The sequence below is a fragment of the Triticum dicoccoides genome, chromosome 6A (assembly GCF_002162155.2).
Source record: "Triticum dicoccoides isolate Atlit2015 ecotype Zavitan chromosome 6A, WEW_v2.0, whole genome shotgun sequence".
NCBI classification, from domain to species: Eukaryota; Viridiplantae; Streptophyta; class Magnoliopsida; order Poales; family Poaceae; genus Triticum; species Triticum dicoccoides.
The window spans coordinates 536,718,428-536,732,629 of NC_041390.1; positions in this window are offsets into that span (position 1 = coordinate 536,718,428).

The window sequence follows — 14,202 nt, forward strand, 5'->3', positions numbered from 1 at the left end:
TCTGAAATGGGTAGCCTGCGGGGCCACCTCAGGGAAACTTGAGAGCTGGTTTTACTCGTAGCTTGTCACATCCGGTGTGCCCTGAGAACGAGATACGTGCGACTCCTATCGGGATTTGTCGGCACAACGGGCGGTCTTGCTAATCCTGTTTTACCATTGTCGTAATGTCTTGTAACCGGGATTCCGAGATTGATCGGGTCTTTCCGGGAGAAGGAATATCCTTCGTTGATCGTGAGAGCTTGTGATGGGCTAAGTTGGGATACCCCTGCAGGGTATAAACTTTCAAGAGCCGTGCCCGCGGTTATGTGGCAGATGAGAATTTGTTAATATCCGGTTGTAGAGAACTTGACACTTGACTTAATTAAAATGCATCAACTGCGTGTGTAGTCGTGATGGTCTCTTTTCGGCGGAGTCCGAGAAGTGAACATAGTTTGGGTTATGTTTGAACGTAAGTAGTTCAATATCACTTCTTGATCACTTATAGCTTCACGACCGTTGCGCAGCTTCTCATCTTACTCTTATTTTCGTATGTTAACCACCATAATTACTTAGCGCTTGCTGCAACTCCACCTCATTACCTTATCCTACCCATAAGCTTAAATAGTCTTGTCTTGCGGGTTTTTAGATTGTTGAGTCCTCGTGACTCACAGATACTAACAAAACCGTTGCAGGTGTCGATGATACTAGTGCAGGTGATGCTACCGAACTCAAGTGGGAGTTCGACGAGGAACTTGGTCGTTACTATGTGTCCTTTCCTGATGATCAATAGTGGAGCCTAGTTGGGACGATCAGGGATCTAACATTTGGGGTTATCTTCTTTTCATTTGGTTTTGACCGTAGTCGGTCTATGTGTGTACTTTGGATGATGTATGAATTATTTGATATTGCTGTGATGTGGCGGTTGTAAGCCAACTCTATTTATCCCTTTCTTGTTCATTACATGGGATTGTGTGAAGATGACCCTTCTTGCGACAAAACCACAATGCGGTTATGCCTCTAAGTCATGCCTCGACACGTGGGAGATATAGCCGCATCGTGGGCATTACAATCGGGTCAAATGAAAATCTTTTGTGACAATACTGGAGCAATTGCCTTGGCGAAGGAATCCAGATTTCACAAGAGAACCAAACACATCAAGAGACGCTTCAATTCCATCCGCGATCTAGTCAAGGAGGGAGACATAGAGATTTGCAAGATAGATATGGATCTGATTGTTGCAGACCCATTGACTAAGCCTCTTCCACGAGCAAAACATGATCAGCACGAAGACTCCATGGGTGTTAGAATCATTACTATGTAATCTAGATTATTGACTCTAGTGCAAGTGGGAGACTGAAGGAAATATGCCCTAGAGAGAATAATAAAGTTGTTATTTATATTTCCTTATATCATTATAAATGTTTGTTCCTCATGCTAGAATTGTATTAACCAGAAACTTATTATATGTGTGAATACATAGACAAACTGAATGTCCCTAGTGTGCCTCTACTAGACTAGCTCGTTAATCAAAGATTGTTAAGTTTCCTGACCATAGACATGTGTTGTCATTTGATCAACGGGAACATCATTAGAGAATGATGTGATGGACAAGACCCATCTGTTAGCTTAGCATTATGATCGTTTAGTTTTATTGTTATTGCTTTCAACATGACTTATACATGTTCCTCTCACTATGAGATTATGCAACTCCCGAATACCGGAGGAACACCTTGTGTGCTATCAAACGTCACAATGTAAATGGGTGATTATAAAGATGCTCTACAGGTGTCTCCGAAAGTGTTTGTTGGGTTGGCATAGGTCGAGATTAGGATTTGTCACTCCATGTATCGGAGAGGTATCTCTGGGCCCTCTCGGTAATGCACATCACTATAAGCCTTGCAAGCAATGTGACTAATGAGTTTCTTACGGGACGATGCATTACGGAACGAGTAAAGAGACTTGCCGGTAACGAGATTGAACTAGGTCTGAAGATACCGACGATCGAATCTCGGGCAAGTAACATATTGATGACAAAGGGAATAGCGTATGTTGTTTGATACGTCTCCAACGTATCTATAATTTTTGATTGTTCCGTGCTATATTATATTCAGTTTTGGACATTATTGGCCTTTATTATACACTTTTATATTATTTTTGGGACTAACCTATTAACCAGAGGCCCAGCCCAGAATTGTTGTTTTTGCCTATTTTAGGGTTTCGCAGAAAAAGAATATCAAACGGAGTCCAAACGGAATGAAACCTTCGGGAACGTGATTTTCGGAACAAACATGATCCAAAGGACTTGGACCCTACGTCAAGACATCAACCAGGAGGCCACGAGGTAGGGGGCGCACCTACCCCCCAGGCGCGCCATCCACCCTCGTGGGCCCCCTGTTGCTCCATCGACGTACTCCTTCCTCCTATATATACCTATGTACCCCCCCCCCAACTACCAGATATGGAGCCAAAACCCTAATTCCACCGACGTAACTTTCTGTATCCATGAGATCCCATCTTGGGGCCTGTTCCGGAGCTCCGCCGGAGGGGGCATCGATCACGGAGGGCTACTACATCAACACCATAGCCCTTCCGATGAAGTGTGAGTAGTTTACCTCAGACCTACGGGTCCATAGTTATTAGCTAGATGGCTTCTTCTCTCTTTTTGGATCTCAATTAGAAGTTCTCCCCCTCTCTTGTGGAGATCTATTCGATGTAATCTTATTTTGCGGTGTGTTTGTTGAGACCGATGAATTGTGGGTTTATGATCAAGTTTATCTATGAACAATATTTGAATCTTCTCTGAATTCTTTTATGTATGATTGGTTAGCTTTGCAAGTCTCTTCGAATTATCAGTCTGGTTTGGCTACTAGATTGATATTTCTTGCAATGGGAGAAGTGCTTAGCTTTGGGTTCAATCTTGCGGTGTCCTTTCCCAGTGACAGTAGGGGGAGAAAGGCACGTATTGTATTGTTTCCATCGAAGATAACAAGATGGGGTTTATATCATATTGCATGAGTTTATCCCTCTACATCATGTCATCTTGCTTAAAGCGTTAATCTGTTCTCTTGAACTTAATACTCTAGATGCATGCTGGATAGAGGTCGATGTGTGGAGTAACAGTAGTAGATGTAGGCAGGAGTCGGTCTACTTGTCTCGGTCGTGATGCCTATATACATGATCATACCTAGATATTCTCATAACTATGCTCAATTCTGTCAATTGCTCAACAGTAATTTGTTTACCCACGGTGAATACTTATGCTCTTGAGAGAAGCCACTAGTGAAACCTATGGCCCCCGGGTCTATCTTCCATCATATTAATCTTCCCATACTTAGTTATTTTCATTGCCTTTTATTTTACTTTGCATCTTTATCATAAAAATACCAAAAATATTATCTTATCATATCTATCAGATCTCACTCTCGTAAGTGACCGTGTAGGGATTGAAAACCCCTTATCGCGTTGGTTGCGAGGATTTATTTGTTTGTGTAGGTGCGAGGGACTCGTGCGTGGCCTCCTACTGGATTAATACCTTGGTTCTTAAAAACTGAGGGAAATACTTACGCTACTTTGCTGCATCACCCTTTCCTCTTCAAGGGAAAACTAACGCAAGTGCTCAAGAGGTAGCATTGTTATGCGGTTTGACCGATAAAGATCTTCGTAGAATATGTAGAAGCCAATATGAGCATCCAGGTTCCGCTATTGGTTATTGACCGGAGATGTGTCTCGGTCATGTCTACATAATTCTCGAACCCATAGGGTCCGCACGCTTAACGTTCGATGACGATTTGTATTATGAGTTATGTGATTTGATGACTGAAGTTTGTTCGGAGTCCCAGATGAGATCACGGACGTGGCGAGGAGTCTCGAAATGGTCGATAGGTTGGACGAAGGTATTCGGACACCGGAAAGGTTTCAGGATGTTTCAGATATTTATCGGGGAACTGAGGGGTTACCGGAACCCCCCGGCGAAGTTATGGGCCCTAATGGGCCATAAGGGAGTAGGAGAGGAAGGCTACAAGGTGGCGCGCGCCCCTCCAAGGGCAGTCCAAATTGGACTAGGGGGAGGGGGCGCGGCCCCCCTTCCTTTCCCTCTCCCTCTCCTTCCCTCCTTCCCCTTCTTGGAATAGGAAATGGGGGGCCAATCCTACTAGGAACGGAGTCCTAGTAGGACTCCACCCCCATGACGCGCCCCCCGTGGTCGGCCACCTCCTCCTCCCCCCTTTATATACGAAGGTGAGGGGCACCACAAAGGCAGAATGGACAATCTCTTTGCCGTGTGCGGTACCCCCCTCCACGGTTTAACACCTCAGTCATATTGTCAAAGTGCTAAGTCGAAGCCCTGCGCTGGTAACTTCATCATCACCGTCGCCATGCCATCATGCTGATGGAACTCTCCCTCGTCCTCAAATGGATCAAGAGATCGAGGGACATCATCATGCTGAACGTGTGCTGAACACGGAGGTGCCGTGTGTTCGGTACTTGGATCGGTTGGATTGTGAAGACGTTTGACTACATCAACCACGTTACTAAACGCTTCTGCTTCCGGTCTACGAGGGTACGTGGACACACTCTCCCGTCTCGTTGCTATGCTTCTCCTAGATAGATCTTGCGTGATCATAGGAAAATTTTGGAATTACTATGTTCCCCAACATTTTGGCCAAACGGTGGTGATCCGTTCTCGCGCAACGGCGTAGGTTCCCGTGCAAGCTTCCCGCCTGACTCAGTGAAATCCCCCAAAATCCCAATGCTTGTCATCTTACTATATAAACCCTCATGGCCGGCGAGTCCAGCGTCGCATGTTGCCCTCTGTCGGTGTCAAAACCGGCGGATCTCGGGTAGGGGGTCCCGAACTGTGCATCTAGGACAGATGGTAACAGGAGGCAAGGGACACAAAGTTTTACCCAGGTTCGGGCCCTCTTGATGGAGGTAAAACCCTACGTCTTGCTTGATTAATATTGATGATATGGGTAGTACAAGAGTAGATCTACCACGAGATCGGAGAGGCTAAACCCTAGAAGCTAGCCTATGGTATGATTGTTGTTCTGTATGTTGTCCTACGGACTGAAACCCTCCGGTTTATATAGACACGAGAGAGGGTTAGGGTTACACAAAGTCGGTTACAATGGTAGGAGATCTGCATATCCGTATCGCCAAGCTTGCCTTCCACGCCAAGGAAAGTCCCTTCCGGACACGGGACGAAGTCTTCAATCTTGTATCTTGATAGTCCAGGAGTCCGGCTAAAGGTATAGTCCGGCCATCCGGACACCCCCTAATCCAGGACTCCCTCAGTAGCCCTTGAACCAGGCTTCAATGACGACGAGTCCGACGCGCAGATTGTCTTCGGCATTGCAAGGCGGGTTCCTCCTCCAAGTACTTCATAGAAGATTTTGAACACAAAGATAGTGTCCGGCTCAGCAAAATAAGTTTCCACATATTGCCATAGAGAGAATAATATTTACACAAATCTAATCTGCTGACGTATTTCGTAGTGTGACGCACCACGACCAAGCCTTTATTCGAATCGTTTTATTATCCCACCTCAGCGTGTCATGCGAGGCGGTTTCCTTGGCACGTCTTGTCGAAGCAGAGATCGTGTCCCCTTATTCCGGGATTCTCATCAATACGGGCATGGGTAACCCAACCGCACCATTGATTACGGCGCTTGGGGATAAGCGAGTTTTACCAGGCTGGTGGGGACACATAGTTGCGTCCACCCATATAAGGGGATAAGGATCCACCTTTTCACCTACGCCTTCTTCCTCCTTTGCCTATCCATTTTCGCGCACTCGAGCTCCAGCGCCCAAGTCCGCACTCCCCACCTCAACCTTCTCTGGCCATGTCCGGAGCGGGAGGCAAGTGGATGGTCTCCTCCGTCATGGAGGGACACATCATAAAACTGAGGAAGGCCGGATACTTGTCTAACGACATCGCGCACCGGCTTCCCGAAGAGGGGCAGCTCCTCCCCACCCCAAGGCCCCATGAGAGGGTAGTGTTCCTTCCTCACTTCCTCCGCGGACTGGGCTTTCCTATCCACCCATTCGTCCGGGGACTCATGTTCTACTACGGCCTGGATTTCCATGATCTGGCCCCGAATTTCATCCTCAACATCTCGGCGTTTATCGTCATGTGCGAGGCTTTCCTTTGCATCCGCCCCCATTTCGGCCTATGGCTCAAGACTTTCAATGTCAAGCCGAAGGTGGTGCGCGGCAACCAGGCGGAGTGCGGAGGCGCCATGGTGGGAAAGATGCCCAACGTCTTATGGCTCGAGGGCTCCTTTGTGGATACCCTAAAGGGGTGGCAATCGGGGTGGTTTTACATCACCGAGCCGCGCGACCCTGAGTGGGTCGCAGCCCCCGCGTTCCGGTCCGGACCCCCAACGCGGCTCACATCCTGGAAAGAGACGGTCCTATCGTGGGGCAGCAAAGGAGAGGTGACTCGACTGCAAATATGCATCCAAACCCTAGTGGACAAGCAGCTCAGGCTTGTCAACGTAGTCCAGGTCATGCTCATCCGCCGGATCCTCCCGTGTCAACAACGGACCTTCAATATGTGGGAGTTCAACCCGGCGCAGCACCGAATTCTGAACAGGCTCTTCAACACGACGTATGAAGACGTCTGGAAGGTGCTTTTCAAGGGCGCCGAGGCTCCCGCATCTGCTACCGAGGATCGCGGATTTAGCGCATAGCGTCACGCTAGCGCGGTAAGTTGTCTGTGCCTTTTACGGGGTATTAGTTTTTCATAGTTTAACTCTATGCGGGATCTAAGCTCCCTTACCTTTGACAGGTTTGGCAGGCGAAGTCCGGACAGATCGACTGTCCGGCTCCTTTGCCCGAAGACCCAGCCGATGCCCGCTTGGCGAAGTTGCTGGTTCCGGCACCCTATGTGGTGCTGGAGAAGAAGGCCACGAAGAGGGCTACGAGGACTCGAAAAAGTGCCCGGCGCTAGGAGGTGTCAGTTTCACCATCCGACGGCTCCAAGGCGCAGTCCTCCCATGAAGACGAGGAGGAGGAAGAAGAGACCTCTCCCCCTCCAGCGGGGGGAGAGAAGAAAAGGAAGGCCGCCCTCACTGAGGAGGCCGAAGGGTCCAAGAAGGGGAAAACCCTTCCTCCAGACTACTCCACCGACGCCGACACCGGCGAAAAGGAGTGGCCGCTCAGGGCCAAGCCCCTGGCAAAATCGTAAGTATCCAGATTCCGGAGTAATTCATAGTATTCCTTTATTGCACAGCTTTTCCCTTATGTCGAATATGTTTATGCAGCCCACCCAAAGACCAGCTCGACGCGTCGTCGAGCGGTTCACTGGACTCGTCGGATGTGAATTCGCTTCCGACGGCTTCCTCCCCCTCGCCCTACGGACGACGCCGAAGTGTTGTCCCAACAGGTTCCAAGACGGCAGGAGGTGGTCCTAGAGGCGCCGCAAGGCGACCTCCCAGACTCCAGGAGTAAAGGGGATAAAACCCCCCAGGGCTCCCAGTCCGGCTCTAGGCCGGACACCGCTCCGGAACCTTCAAAGGTTCCAGAGTCCGGCGGGCGACCTCCTTCCAAGAGGAGCAAGCCCACCGTGCCGGTGACCCCCGTCCAACCGGAGGCACCGGACAATCTGTTGGAGGTGCTCAAAGGCGCCTCCATCGACGAGGAGCACCGCACTATTATGAGTGCGGTGGTCCAGAAGGTTCAGTCCGCCAAGAGCGGACTGACTGAAGCTTGTACTAGACTTTTAACAGGCTTTGAGGTAAGTAAAGAATGTGTAAATAACATTACCGCATAGACAGTAGCCCCTGATGCTCTGTTTGGCGTTCGGGAAGAAAAGCCGAATAGAGGATCAAATTAAATTCGCAGGAGTCTAACAAAAAAGAGTCAATATGCATATGCAGGCTTCGCTGCTGGCGTCCGCCGTACTGACTGCGGAAGTGGACACGCTAAAGCAGAACCTCGAGCAGTCCGAGCAAGAGCTCGGGCGTGCCAAGAAGCAGCTCGAGGACAAGGAAGGTAAGAAATAACTTGTTTAAATATATATATATATATATATATATATATATATATATATATATATATATATATATATATATAAGTGTGCAATTGCAAAAAATGATAGGATTATCGTGGCTATTGTAGGGGCCACGTCTGAGGTGGCGACCCTTAAGCAAGCGCTGCTCGAGGCCGAGAAGAGGGCGGCCACGGAGCGCACCAAGCGGGAAAAGTATGAGGCCCAGGTTGGCAAGGTGCAGCAAGAGCTCCAGGTTCTCATGAAAAAACATGAGAGTTTGGAGCTTGACTCAAAGACGCGAGCGTCCGAGCTCGCGGCGGCTATTGAAAATGCCAAGTCTGCCAAGGCCGAATCCCAGAAGACCCTCCAGGAGTTGGATGCGGTGAAAAAGATAGCGGCGGGTAAGGCATTCTTTATGCAAAGCAAACACATAAACATGAGTTTCTTGTTACTTACCCGAATCCGGAGCTCTCCAGGAGCGTTCGCAGATCTTCCCCATAGCATGTCTGATGCCGCCGCATTCTATCAAGCCGAGGAGGGCAGCTCGACAGAGAAGGTGTTCTGGTCTCAGTATGCTGAGGCCGGACACCCCGTGCCCCTGAGCGACCAGCTGAAGCAACTGGTCGAGCTCCACAAGGCGGCCGAATAGGCCATGAAGGGCCTCATACTTCGGCTGTGGCCTAAAGAGGCTCTGCCTGGGAGCTATTTCGGGCTGGTGCGGCGGCTGGTGGGGGCCTGTCCAAGGCTCAAAGTCATCAAGCGCTCCGTCTGCATTGAAGGTGCCCATAGGGCACTTGCCCGTGCTAAGGTGCACTGGGGCAAGCTGGATGCTGAGAAGCTTGTGAAGGACGGGCCACCGCCGGGGAAGGAGCATCGCAAGCCCGAGAATTATTATACGGATGTTCTGAAGGGTGTCCGCCTTGTGGCGGATGAATGTTCCAGGGATGTAATTGTTGAGTAAAACTCGCTCGTTTTGTCCTGTGCGCTGAAAACTTGTTCATATGCGCTAAGCAATGCTGTTGGAATTTAAAATATTACCTTCTGTGCGGCTGTTTATCGGTTCTGAGAGATGGCGAGTCATCGGCTTCTGCCCCCGTGTCGCTAGTGCTGGGGTGTTTGGGGATAAACCTGAGCGCTCTTTTTCCCATGTTTGGGTCCTTCGAGGGAGGCACTCAGCACAACGAACAAGGCAATCGGACTATAATGCATGAACACTCTCACTTAGCCATAGAATTCTATAATTTTAAATTTCGGCAAAGCCCCTGGTATTCGGAAGACCGAGTTCGGGGCGCTATCCACGCCTTGGCCGGACGAAGCCGACTCCTCGCTCTAAGCGGCATAAGTCTTTAGGGACTCGAAAAACCTCTCGAACAGCGACCAGCTCTCGCTTCATCATGACAGTCAGTTTTAGCTTTCTCTACTGAGGTGCTCGACCCAGCTCAACTAGGGCACAATCGCAGTAGTTCTCCTAGTGCTACCTTAGCCGATATAGCGGAACGTAAGGCACCAAAACATAGGAGCCGGGCAAACCCAACTATTGACCCATGACATGATTCGGAGCCGATGCATATAATGCTATAAGTTCGGGGTGCCGCACTTGTTCAAGTGTTCGGACTTCTCACACCATATTGAGGGGTACTAAAGCCCCTGGCGTATTTTGGCCGTACCAAAGTGTACGGGTGCAGCATGTCGTTAAGGAACATATATTTGTAAAAAAAGAGTAATGCAAAAATAGAAAAAAGCTATGCATTGTTTATTAAAAAGGGCTGCGATTATTTGATTTTTCTTTGTTAGGAACCGTGTCCGGAATTGCCTCGCCGATTCATCTGGCTGCTGAATTATGTGGCTTAGGTCATCTGCGTCTGGGGGTTGCACATAAGTGCCCTAGAAATTGTCGAGGAATGCGGCTTCCAGGTCCTCCCAACGACTGATTGATCCTGCTGGCAAGCTGTTAAGCCAATGCTGAGCTGGTCCTTTAAGCTTGAGTGGGAGGTATTTGATGGCCTGGAGATCATCGCCGCGGGCCATATGGATATGAAGGAGATAATCCCTGATCCATACCGCAGGATCTGTTGTGCCATCATATGATTCGATGTTTACGGGTTTGAAACCCTCGGGGATTTGATGACCCATTACTTCGTCTGTGAAGCATAGTGGGTGTGCGGCACCTCTGTACTAGGCTATATCACGACGTAGCTCCAATGAGCTTTGTCTACTGTGTTCGGCCCTACCGGATTTGTGTCCGGCGTGACGGTTACCGTCTCGAGTCGTGGGGCGCCCACGCGATCCGTAGATCGATCTTGTTTGCCTTGCCTTGTCCTCCAACATATCTCGTAGGTCAGGCGCATTTTCCCGTGCCTTGGTACGGGGTGCGGCTTGAGTGGAGGGCCGAGAGGCCTCTCTGTCGCCGCCACGAGGTGGCCGGTCAGCCGTATCAAGTGCTGCTGATGTAGGTTTAAGTGCTCCCTCCTCTAATCGGGGTAGCAACCTGCACTTTGGGTAGCTCTTGGAGGGGCGTTTGAGTTTATGCTCTCCGGCCGCAAGGACTTCAGTCCATCTGTCGACTAGCAAATCTTGATCAGCTCTAAGTTGTTGCTGTTTTTCTTGAGGCTTCTTGCCGTGGCCATAAGCCTGCGTTGAAAACGCTCTTGCTCGACGGGATCCTCTGGCACGACGAATTCGTCGTCATCGAGGCATGCGTCATCTTCAGAGGGAGGCGTATAATTATCATCCTCGACCTCTCTGTCTGCCGCTCTCTCATGAGGTCTGCCTTCTCCATCCTCCTGTGTTGAATCTTGCTGGAGGGGGTTTTCTTTGGCACTCTCTGGAGTATTATTATCTCCTGTGCCGGAATCTCCGTGTTTGCTTTGGCGGGATTTTGAGCGGCGCCGCTGACGCCGGCGCTTAGGCTGTTTCTTGGAGGGGTCATCCTCCGTTGTTCCATTGCCATCTCCTTCTTTTGGGGTGTCCACCATGTATATGTCATACGACGAGGTGGCTTTCCAGGGCCCAATAGGCGCTGGTTCTTCATCATCTCCTGCATCAGTGTCCATACCGTCGATGTCTTCGGAGTCGAAGTCGAGCATGTCGGTTAAATTGTCGACAATGGCTACAAAGTGGGTGGTGGGTGGGGTTTGAATTTCTTCATTGCCCGCATCCCAACCTTGCTGACCGTAGTCCGGCCAGGGCTCTCCTGATAAAGAGAGAGACTTTAGTGTTTTCAGAATATCGCCGAAAGACGAGTGCTGAAAGATGTCCGCGGCAGTAAACTCCATGATCGGCGCCCAATTGGATTCGATCGGCAGGGGCGCGAAGGGTTCGGAGTCCGGAGAGGAGTCCGGCTCCTTGGAGTCACGAGTCTCGTGGAGTGCAAGGCTGGTGTTCGGCTCGATCGCCGTTGGGATCGCAGCCCCTGAGGCAGCGTCCAACCACCCATCTTCGATCGGCGCAGTTGGCTCCGAATTGCGGGTCGAAGCCGTTGCGGGTATGGCCTCCAGGGCACTGTTCGGCGGCAGAGCTAGATCATGCTCGTCGTGACAGTGCAGCGCGCTCGGTAGTGGCTCGAATCCGTCGAGGATCAACTCCCCGCGGATGTCAGCCGTGTAGTTTAAACTTCCAAATCTGACCTAACGGCCAGGAGCATAGCTTTCGATCTGCTCCAGATGGCCAAGTGAGTTGGCCCGCAGTGCGAAGCCACCGAAGACGAAGATCTGTCCGGGGAGGAAGGTCTCACCCTGGACTGCATCGCTATTGATGATCATAGGAGCCATCAAGCCTAACAGCGACGACATAGAGGAACTCTCAATGGAAGCACCAATGTCGGTGTCAAAACCGGCGGATCTCGGGTAGGGGGTCCCGAACTGTGCGTCTAGGATGGATGGTAACAGGAGGCAAGGGATACGAAGTTTTACCCAGGTTCGAGACCTATTGATGGAGGTAAAACCCTACGTCCTGCTTGATTAATATTGATGATATGGGTAGTACAAGAGTAAATCTACCACGAGATTGGAGAGGCTAAACCCTAGAAGCTAGCCTATGGTATGATTGTAGTTCTGTATGTTGTCCTACGGACTAAAACCCTCCGGTTTATATAGACACGAGAGAGGTTTAGGGTTACACAAAGTCGGTTACAATGGTAGGAGATCTGCATATCCGTATCGCCAAGCTTGCCTTCCACGCCAAGGAAAGTCCCTTCCGAACACGGGACGAAGTCTTCAATCTTGTATCTTCATAGTCCAGGAGTCTGGTTGAAGGTATAGTCCGGCCATCCGGACACCCCCTAATCCAGGACTCCCTCACCCTCCCTCCCTACATCTGATCTCATCTACTTCTCCCACAATCGCCAATGGAACCGGTCTGTCGTCGTTGCTCAGCCACTTTGCCGTCATTAGAGGACAGCTCCAACTAGGAGGCTACACCACGGTGGCAGTGCACTCCTCAGTGTAGTGTAGTGCGCATGGCGTCCCTTGTGGGTGTGCGCGGAACACCCACCACACATCAGCTGCCACTGCCCATCGGCAGTTGTTGCTGGCCGTCGTTGCCGCCACACCACCGTTGAAAGCCAGGGCCATCGCCCGCTCCGCTGCCATGGTCCAAAGGCGGGAGGTGGCTGTCATGGCCGCCACCCCACTGTCGGCCACCGTGGCCATCACCCGCTCTGCCACCACAGCCCAAACGCATAGGTCAGTCCATTATAGAAGATATCAAGTATTTTATTTTTCTTAAGAGGATGATCAGGTAAAGCATTAAGTAATTGGCAAAGCCTTCCCCAGGCTTCTGGGAGACTCTCTTCTTTAATTTGCACAAAGTTAAATATTCCCTGCAAGGCAACTTGTTTCTTATGAGTAGAAAAATATCTTTTAAAGAAGTTATAAATCATATCCTCGGGGACTACGCACACAATCAGGAGCAAGTGTATTGTACCAAGCTTTAGCATCACCCTTTAATGAGAATGGAAATAATTTGAGAATAAAGTAATAGGGAGTCTTCTCATCATGAGTAAAAAGGGTGGCTATGTCATTCAACTTAGTAAGATGTGCCACAACAGTTTCAGTTTCATAACCATGGATAGGATCAGATTCAACCAAAGTAATTAACTCTGGTTTGACAGAGAATTCATAATCCTTATCATCAATAAAGATAGGTGAAGTAGAAAACTTAGGATCATATTTCATTCTAGCATTCGGAGATTTTTCTTTATACTTGCATAGTAATTTCTCTAGATCATCTCTATCCCTACAAGCAAGAATGTCTTTAGTTGTCTCCTCATTCATAACATAGCCTTCCGGTCCCTTAGGCAATTCATATCTAGGAGGGCTAGTTCTAGCAGGTGTTTCGGGAGTTTTAGTTTCAAGCTCATCATCAAATTCAACAACATCATGTTGCATTACTCTAGCAATTTGTTCATCAAGAAAATCACCAAGTGGCACATCATTATCATCAAGCAAGGTACTAGCATCATCATAAGTATCATTCGTAGCAGAAGTAGCATCATCAATAACTTGCGACATATCAGGATTAATAGCATGTGGTGGTGTTGCAAGTTTACTTATAACAGAAGGTGAATCTAAAGTAGAACTAGATGGCAGTTCCTTACCTCCCCTCGTACAGGAGGGAAATATCTTAGTCTTAGCATCCTTCAGATTATTCATAGTGATAAATTTATAATAATCCCAAGTGACTCAACAAATATAGCTATGCTCCCCGGCAACGGCGCCAGAAAAAGGCTTGATAACCCACAAGTATAGGGGATCGCAACAATTTTCGAGGGTAGAGTATTCAACCCAAATTTATAGATATGACACAAGGGGAGCCAAAGAATATTTGCAGGTATTAGCAGCTGAGTTGTCAATTCAACCACTCCTGGAGATTAATTATCTGCAGCAAAGTGATCAGTAGCACAGTAATATGATAGTTTTGATAATAGTGATAGCAGCAATGGTAACAGTAACAGTGATAGCAGTGTTTCTGTAGCAAGTTCAACAGTAGCAGTAGCAGTAGTGACTCAGCAGAAACAATATAAGATAAATTCATAGGCATTGGATCGGTAATTTGTTGGATGATATGCATCATGTGACAATCATAACCTAGGGTGATACGACACTACCTCTAGTTCATAAATATAATGTAGGCATGTATTCCATAAATAGTTATATGTGCTTATGGAAAGAACTTGCATGACATATTTTGTCCTACCCTCCCATGGCAGTGGGGTCCTATTGGAAACTAAGGGAT